The 9,550-nt window shown below is 39.1% G+C and overlaps 1 non-coding gene across 1 annotated transcript; it reads right to left on the bottom strand.

Annotated features, from left to right (window-relative positions):
- Positions 1 to 3,072: 3,072 nt before the first annotated feature.
- Positions 3,073 to 3,179, bottom strand: LOC128585094 (U6 spliceosomal RNA). The gene has a single exon (XR_008379842.1). It is a non-coding gene; the product is annotated as a U6 spliceosomal RNA (small nuclear RNA).
- Positions 3,180 to 9,550: the final 6,371 nt, after the last annotated feature.

Raw genomic sequence — 9,550 nt, forward strand, 5'->3', positions numbered from 1 at the left:
CCCTCCGGAAGCTATACACAGATGCCAGCACCTAGTCCGTCCTTCAAAGTAATTATGGGACTGTTTCCGGAATGGCCATCAGAGCTGTTGTCATACAGGTCTGAAAATTAAGAAAAGTACTTGGAAAGGTGGACTAGTGACAGGAGTTGGTACATACCTGCCCAAGGGGAGCACTTTGAAGGGGACCAGAGTGATATTTAGCAATAAAGTATGTAGCACTATTTCTAGGACGAGTTCATGAAATTGTCAGACCTTGTATAATCAGACTGAGAAAAGGAATGTCTTGATTAAAATTGTATTTTTCTAAAAACATTTGATATATAAGATCCGTGTATATTCATACTTATTCCCTAATTTATCTCTCCTGACTTTTGAAAAATTGAAAAAATAACCCAACGTTGTTAGAACATATATTTCACTTCAGTTTTTTCCTTCTTATGACATTACTTTTGTTTCAGAGTGGAGAGCTGAGTTCGATTTTACTTAATCTCCAAAGACAAATCATTATCACTGTCTTTTTGAAAACTGTATCAGACCTACAGTTGACCCTTAGATTCTTTAAAAGTTTGAGGCGAGGAAGAACAATGCTGATGATTGTTCTTGACACATAGACACACATAGACACAGACACACAGACACACTTAGACATAGACACACAGACACACATAGACACAGACACACAGACACACATAGACACAGACACACAGACATACATAGACACAGACACACAGACACGCATAGACACAGACACACAGACACACAGACACATAGACACAGACACACAGATACACAGACACATAGACACAGACACACAGGCACACAGACACATATAGACACAGACACACAGACACACTTAGACACAGACACACAGACACACAGACACACATAGACACAGACACACAGACACACATAGACACAGACACACATAGACACAGACACACATACACACATAGACACACATAGACACAGACACACAGACACAGACACACATAGACACATAGACACACACACACAGACACACAGACACACAGACACACATAGACACATAGACACAGACTCACAGACACACAGACACACATAGACACACACAGACACACATAGACACATAGACACACACACACAGACACAGAGACACACATAGACACATAGACACAGACTCACAGACTCACAGACACACAGACACACAGACACACATAGACACATAGACACGGACACACAGACACACAGACACACAGACACACATAGACACATAGACACATGCACGCCTAGGGGAATGCACATGCATATATATTAGAAAAACTCCTTGTTTTGGAGACTGGCTTAATTTCAGTCTACCTTCTAGCTTAATTAATAGCATAATTCCTGGAGTGATTTTCAAGATAACCTTAGCTTCTATGAGACTCAGTTTTAATCTGGAAAAAAGAATGAGAACTTCTACTTTGCCGGGTTTTCATATGGAATGTGTATTTGATGCTATGAAAAATAAATGAGGAATAATGAGAAAAAAGGAATAAATTAAGTGTAACTCAAACTGCAGATGCTCTGCACATAGGGAGTACAGTAAAGCTGTCTTCCAATCCTTAGAAATTCTAAAGAGAACTTCCACATGGGGAATTTCTCACCATGCCCTCCCGTGGTTGTCACAGCACCGATTAGCTTGTCTGAGGCAGTAAGTACTGTTGTCTGACTGTAATAAGGAGAACACAGTGTATATGCAAATTGGCCAGACTATCTTCCAATCAGTTCTTAAATAAGCTTCTTGTCAAGATAGCTAATTATACGTGCGCTCCAGTGCTGTGTTACGGGACGCAGCCGACGCCTATCTCCGGAATGGTACTTCTTTGTGCTACATTATGGGCTTGTTTGTTTACTGGCATTTCCCACAAAAGACAACAGAGCCTGTGAGTTTTTCTCTTTTGTTCTTCTTCTAATTGGGAAAAATGTTAAACATATGTGAAAATACAAAGAATAGGGTAATATATCCCCTTTACCTTAACCAATTATCAATATATAGTCAGATATTTTTTATCTTTACCACCCTACATCCTAGGGATGACTATTTTAACATTTTTTTTTTAATTGTTGGGGATTCATTGAGGGTACAATAAGCCAGCTACACTGATTGCAATTGTTAGGTAAAGTCCCTCTTGCAATCATGTCTTGCCCCCATAAAGTGTGACACACACTAAGGCCCCACCCTCCTCCCTCCATCCCTCTTTCTGCTTCCCCCCCCCCATAAACTTAATTGTCATTAATTGTCCTCATATCAAGATTGAGTAGATAGGATTCATGCTTCTCCATTTTTGTGATGCTTTACTAAGAATAATGTCTTCCACTTCCATCCAGGTTAATACGAAGGATGGAAAGTCTCCATTTTCTTTAATGGCTGAATAGTATTCCATGGTATACATATACCACAGCTTGTTAATCCATTCCTGGGTTGGTGGGCATTTAGGCTGTTTCCACATTTTGGCAATGGTAAATTGAGCTGCCATAAACAGTCTAGTACAAGTGTCCTTATGATAAAAGGATTTTTTTCCTTCTGGGTAGATGCCCAGTAATGGGATTGCAGGATCGAATGGGAGGTCTAGGTTGAGTGCTTTGAGGTTTCTCCATACTTCCTTCCAGAAAGGTTGTACTAGTTTGCAGTCCCACCAGCAGTGTAAAAGTGTTCCCTTCTCTCCACATCCACGCCAGCATCTGCAGTTTTGAGATTTTGTGATGTGGGCCATTCTCACTGGGGTTAGATGATATCTCAGGGTTGTTTTGATTTGCATTTCTCTAATATATAGAGATGATGAACATTTTTTCATGTTTGTTAGCCATTCGTCTGTCATCTTTAGAGAAAGTTCTATTCATGTCTCTTGCCCATTGATATAAGGGATTGTTGGCTTTTTTCATGTGGATTAATTTGAGTTCTCTATAGATCCTAACATTTTTACTGCTCACACAATCACAATTTACATACTATTAATCCACCAGAGGTGTACAATTGAGTGATATGTATGTATCTGTTTTGTTTCATGTAAATTGAGTTATGTTATCATCACCACAGTCTAGTTTTTTTTTTTTTTTAATATGGAACGCTTCACGAATTTGCTCGTCATCCTTGCGCAGGGGCCATGCTAATCTTCTCTGTATCGTTCCAATTTTAGCATATGTGCTGCCGAAGCGAGCACGAACACGGTCTAGTTTTAAAACAATTTTATTACCCCTGGAAGTTTACCATTCCACCCCACACACTCATCATCAAATTCTACTCCCAAACCCAGGGAACCAATATTTTGCTTTTGGGCTTTGTAGATTTATCTCTTCTGATCATTTCACAGAAGTAGAACCACACCCAGTGTGCGGACTTGGGTCTGGACCTCTTTCACTTAGGTGCTGCCTTGGAAGCACATCCTTGCTGTAGCCCTGCAGGCTTCCTCTTGCTGAACAATACCCCACTGGACAGCCACGATGTATCTTGTTTGTTTGTTCTCTGACTGATGTGCATTTGGATTGTCTCTGGATTTTAGCTACTTGACGATGCTGTCTTGAACTTTTATGGACATGTTTTCATTTCTCCAGCTGGGTGATTAGGAGTAGAATGTATGGGCCATTGGTAAATTTACGTTTAACGTTTTACGTTTTAAATGAAACCAACAAACTACAGTTGGCCCTCATATCCACACATTCTGTGTCTACAGATTGTAACAATGTGAGATCAAAGTTTTTAATAAAAACAATAAAAATAGGGTGGCGCCTGTGGCTCAAAGGGGTAGGGCGCTGGCCCCATATGCCAGAGGTGGTGGGTTCAAACCCAGCCCTGGCCAAAAAAAAAAAAAAAAAAACAACGCCACCCCCCAAAAACCACAATAAAAGTAACAATACAGCAATATAAATATGAGTAAAAAAACCATACAGTGTAACAACTATATGCACAGCATTCACTGTGCAGGAGGCCTTATATGTAATCTAGAGATGATTGACACTTACAGAAGGAAGTTTTTAGGTTATATAGCAAATACTGCACAATTTTATATTAGACCCTTGAATATCAGCAAGTTTGGGCACATACAGAGGTCCTAAACCCAGTCCCCTGTGGATACTGAGGGATGGCTGTATCTAAAGTGGCTGCACAATGTCTTATCCCGTAAGCAATACATGAGGGTTCTCATTTCTTCACATCCTTGACAATTACCAATGTTTCATGGCCTTCTCTCCTCTCTCTCCTATTCCCCTCTTCTCCTTTCTTTTCCTTGCTCTTCCTTCCCTCCCTCTGTTCCTCCCTTCCCTTTTCTTTCTACCCATCTTTCTCTCTTTCCCTCACTTTCTCCTGCTCCCTCTCTCCCTTCTTCCTGTTTCTTCCTTCCAACATTTTCTTAAAGACGTCTAATGTCGACTATCTTCGCAGGCACCTTGCTGCGTGACTTGCCTATGCAGACATACTGCCTATATTTAAATTGTGCTGTGTTCTTCATGTCTCCCGGATATAAGTTATTTAGTTATTTATCAGTTGTATAATTTTAAAATATTTTCTACTATCAGACATTATGATTTTCAAATGTTTTGTGTGGCTTTACTTATGTCCTTAATGATGTCTTAGTAAGTACAAATGTTTTCATTTTGATGAAGTTCATTCACCACAGTTTTCCTTCTTAGATTGTGGTGATAGTGTTCCGGGCAACCCAAGATATAACAATTTTGTCCATTTTCTTTCAAAAATCTTATATTTTAAGCTCTTATATGTAGATCACTATGAAAGTTTTGAGACAGATTGTATTATGGACCATTATTTTACTTCCAAGAAACACATCCACAGTGTCCTTTCTGATTCATCCATGGAAGTTTCCATGTATCAGCTTATTTTTGTTGCCGGGAGTGATTCATTTGTCTTTGTTCATGTGGATTTTACGTTTCATGATGTTCGAGTATCTCAAAATGTTTGTAATGACCCACATGCTCAGGTTTATGATCTATGCTGAAGTAATAGTTCATGTGTGGTGTGAGGTAGGGATTTACATTAGTCATTTGCATATGGCTATCTCAACATCATGTATAGAAAAGACTATCCTTTGTCAATAAAAACATACTAGAGGTTTTTGCTGAAAATTAATTAGTCATAAATGTAAGTTTGTTTCTGGAATTTCAGTTACATTTTCTGACCCATATGCTTATCTTTGTGCAAGTACATTATCTTGATTACTTACCTGCTTTATAGTAAGTTTTGAAACTGTTTATTGTAATTCATCCAACTTCCCTTTCAAAATTATTTTGCCTGTTCCGTATTCTTTACATTCACTGTAAATTTTAGCAGAGCTCTTCAATTTCTACAAAATTTTTTATCTTTCTGGGATTTGATAGTAATTCTGTGAAATCTACAGATAAATCTGAGGAGAATTGCTATCTGCTATCTGAACACTATGGAATAATATCATCCTTGAGCTTGAGAGATCTACCTCTAGCCATTTATTCAGATCCATAAGATCTGGCTAAGATCATTGTTGAAAGTGGCTACAAAACCAATAGATCTACAGTGTAAATGAAATAGCCTTGTATTAGAAAATGATGCCATCTAGGGCTTTGTTGGCTGGAAAGACACCAATGCCCAGCTTCAAAGTTTTGAAGGACAGACTGACATTCTTACTGGAAGCTAATGTAGCTGGTGACTTCAAATCAAATCCAATGCTCATTTAATTCCCCAAACCATAGGACTCCTAAGGTTATTCTAAATCTAGTCTGCATATACTTTCGGTAAATAGACAAGCAAAGCCTACATGATAGCACATTGGTTTACTGAATATTTTAAACTCATTTTTGAAACCTACTGATCAGAGAAAAAGATGCCTTTCAAAATATTACTACTCATTGACAATGCACCTGGTCACCCAAGACCTCTGATAAAGACGTGAGAGAAAATCAATATCATTTTCATGCTTTTTATTCTTTTTGAGACAGAGGCTCACTCTGTCACCCTGGGTAGAGTGCTGTGGTATCATAACTCATACAAACCTCAAACTCTCAGGCTCAAGTAATCCATCCTTTTGCCTCAGATTCCCAAGTAGCTGGGACTGTAGGCACCTGCCACAATCCCTGGCCAGTTGTTCTATTTTTAGACAAGATAGGGTCTTGCTCTTGCTCAGGCTCGTCTCTAAGCAGCTCAAGCAATACACCTGCCTCTGCCTCCCAGAGCAGCCAGTATTATAGGCATTATCCAATGCACCCTGTCATGTTTTCACACCTGTTAACACAACATTCATTTAGCAACACATGGATCAAGGCCTGGTTTTGATTTGATTTTTTGAGTCTTATTATTTAAGAAATACATTATGTAAAGCTATAGTTCCTGTAGATAGTGATTCCTCTGATGCGTGTGGACAAATTTATCGAAAAGCTTCTGAAAAGATTTTGTCTTTCAAGATGTTATAGAAAACATTCATGATTCATGGGAGGCAGTTAAAATATCAGCATTAATAGGAGTCTGCAAGAAGTTGATTACAACCCACATGGGTGACTTTGAAGGAGGGTTCAAGAGTTCAGTGGAGGAAGAAACTGCAGATGTGATGGAAACAGCAAGAGAATTGGAATTAGAAGTGGAGCCTGAAGATGTGATTGAACTGCAGCAATCATACGATAAAAACTTTAATGGATGAGGACCTGCTTTTTATGGATGAATAAAGAAAGGTTTTTGAGATAGATGACAGGTACTCCTGCCAAAGATGAAAATGAAGATGAAAGATGGTGTAGAAAGTAGGGTTTTTTGTTTTGTTTTGTTTGATTCTTTTTGTTTGGGGGGATGGGGTTCTAACTATGTTGCCCAGGTTGGCCTCAAACTCCTGGGCTCATGCAGTGCTCCCTCCCCAGCCTCCTGACTAGCTGGATAGTTAGGACTAAGGACTACAGGTGCTCACCACCAGGCCCAGCAACCTTACTGAAAGGACAGTAAAGGATCTAGAATATTACATAAACTTAACTGATAAAGTAACAGAAGAATTTGAGAGTACCAATCTCAGTTTTAAAAGTTCTACTGTGGGAAAAATACTATCAAATAGCACCATATGCTACAAAGAACTCTTTTGTAAAAGGAGAGGAAATCAATGTGGCAAACTTCATTGTGGTCTTATTTTAAGAAGTTGCCATAACCACCCAAACCTTCAAAATCAGGGCCCTGATCAGTCAGCTGCCCTCAATGTCCTGCAAGGCTCTCCACTGCAAAATGGCAACTTGACAAAGGTTCAGAAGATTGCTAGCATTTTAAGCAATAAAATGTTTTTAACGTATGTACATCGCTTTTTAGACATAATGCTATTACACACTTAATAAACCATAGTGTCATATAAACATACTTTTATCTGCAGTCATGAACTAAAAACTGCAAGGGACTTGCTTTATTGTGATACTCACTTCATTATGGTTGTCTGGAACCCAACTTATGATGTCTCCAACGTATATCTATTATTTTTAATCTTTGAACTTTACTAAGAAATGTGGATATTTTTCATAAATAGAAGGTGAAACAAAATGACAAATAAATTACATCAGTCAAGAGGAGTAGTATCAGGAAAATTGAAGATGGGAGAAAGAAGGTAGAGATTTTCTTTGTTAACCACTGTGATTCTCATAAAAACAGAAGGCTGGTGAATCTATTAACCTGAGATACATTATGCTTAAATACATCTTCAAAGAAAGGGAGAGGAAGAGTCAGGCGTATATGTTTGGAACACTGACAACACCATAGTTATCAGAAGAGGAAAATGAGTTCTTTACCAGAGTCCAGTGGAGAGATGTAGATGGATAACAAAAGGCGTGGCCAGGCTGGACACAGTGACTCGTGCCTGTACTCCCAGCACTCTGGGAGGCTGAGGCCAGGGGATCCCTTGTGCTCATGAGTTTGAGACCAGCCTGAGTAAGAGCAAGACACTTTCTCTACTAAAAATAGAAAAAAACTAGCCTGGTGTGATGGCAGGTGCCTCTAGTTCCAGTTACAGGAGAGGCTGAAGTAGGAGGATGGCTTGCTTGAGCCCAGAAGTTTGAGATTGCTGTGAAATATTATGATGCCATTGCGTTCTACCTAGGGCAACAGAATGAAAAAAGAAATGAAGCCACAGCTTTCATGCCTAACTGGTTGAGGTTCTGAGGGTATACACCAGCACTTTTCCTCCCCAGGGCTTTTGCAACCTGGATGCTGGCTGTCTCCTTCCTGTCCTCTCAATACCTCTTCAGATTTGCTTCGAACCCCATGGCCTTTGAAGGTGGAAGCTCTTCTGAAGCCATGAACATATTTGTCAACTAAGAGAGAAACCAGGAGTCCTATGTAGTTATCAGTGAGGTCTTGTCCGTCAGTTCTGCACACACCAATGCTTCCTCCAGGCACAATTTCCCTGGATGAGAGGGACCATGGAGACCGTGGGAACGTACCATCTAACCAGTCTAGTTTGGAGATGACTTGAAATGCATAAGACCATCTTCAGATATACTTTGTGATGAAATAATTTCAAAGCTAAATTTGGAATCTAAGATATGGAGCAGTCATCATGCTTTAATAAATGGATATAACTTAATTTTATTTAAAATAAAGAGTACACTGTAGGATATGCATTCATGTTAAATCTCAGGCCCTTCCACCGTGGCAGAGACTGCCTCACTGTAGTCAGATCTCTGCCTTTCTTTTTCCTCCTGAAATTATTCTGGTTCCCAAAATGTTAACTTATCAGATACAATATTTGTTACCTACTAGGTGGGTACTACACTTCTAGGTCAAGTAAAAACCATTTTCATGGGAATATCTTAGGTCAAGAATACAATATTTGTCCTATTTGGGACAGAGTTATTTTGGCTTTTGGATTGAAATTGTAATCATGGGTCTAGGATAAGGAAATAAAGAGAAGCAAACAATGTTCACCCAGCATCAGGGCAGTGCACGCAGGTACAAGCTGGAGCACAGCAAGCTGTGCAGTGATCAGGATGACACACTCTCCGATTTTACCTTTACCATGTAATTTGTAAACAAATTTGTTGGCGTGCAAATTATAACTTGTCCTGAAAATGTCTTTCACTAATTAAAGCTTGCAGAAGTCTGGGAAGGACTGAATAATTAATACAATGCTGGCATGTTTTTTTAGTTAAGTGAAGTTTTACCAAATTAGATGTCAAGATTAGGGAAAAGAACTACTTAAAAACACATTTTAGTTTTTTTACTCTTTTTACTTTTGAAATGTATTCTCAGGAATCTTATGGAAAGGTAAGACCATAAAACCTTGATCACTGGGAACCCACTTGATGCTCACCCTGTGGTCTGCACTGCCCACCCAGAGTGTTCAGGTGACCACTGGGCACCTTTCATCTGTCCCTCTCATTAGTGACAAGACAGGCTATAGAGATAAGAACATAGAATCTCATTTTATCATGTACCAAATTTGTGACATTGCAGAGAAGACTTTCTTTTAAAAACGTTAATTTCAGAATATTACAGGGACATGCACATTTTGGTTTCATAATTTACTTTTGTACATTTTAAGTTGTAAGTGTTCCCTTCACCCAGAAAGTGTGCATTGTACCAGTTAGGTGT

This window comes from Nycticebus coucang, chromosome 4 (assembly GCF_027406575.1).
Source record: "Nycticebus coucang isolate mNycCou1 chromosome 4, mNycCou1.pri, whole genome shotgun sequence".
In the NCBI taxonomy this organism is placed as follows: domain Eukaryota; kingdom Metazoa; phylum Chordata; class Mammalia; order Primates; family Lorisidae; genus Nycticebus; species Nycticebus coucang.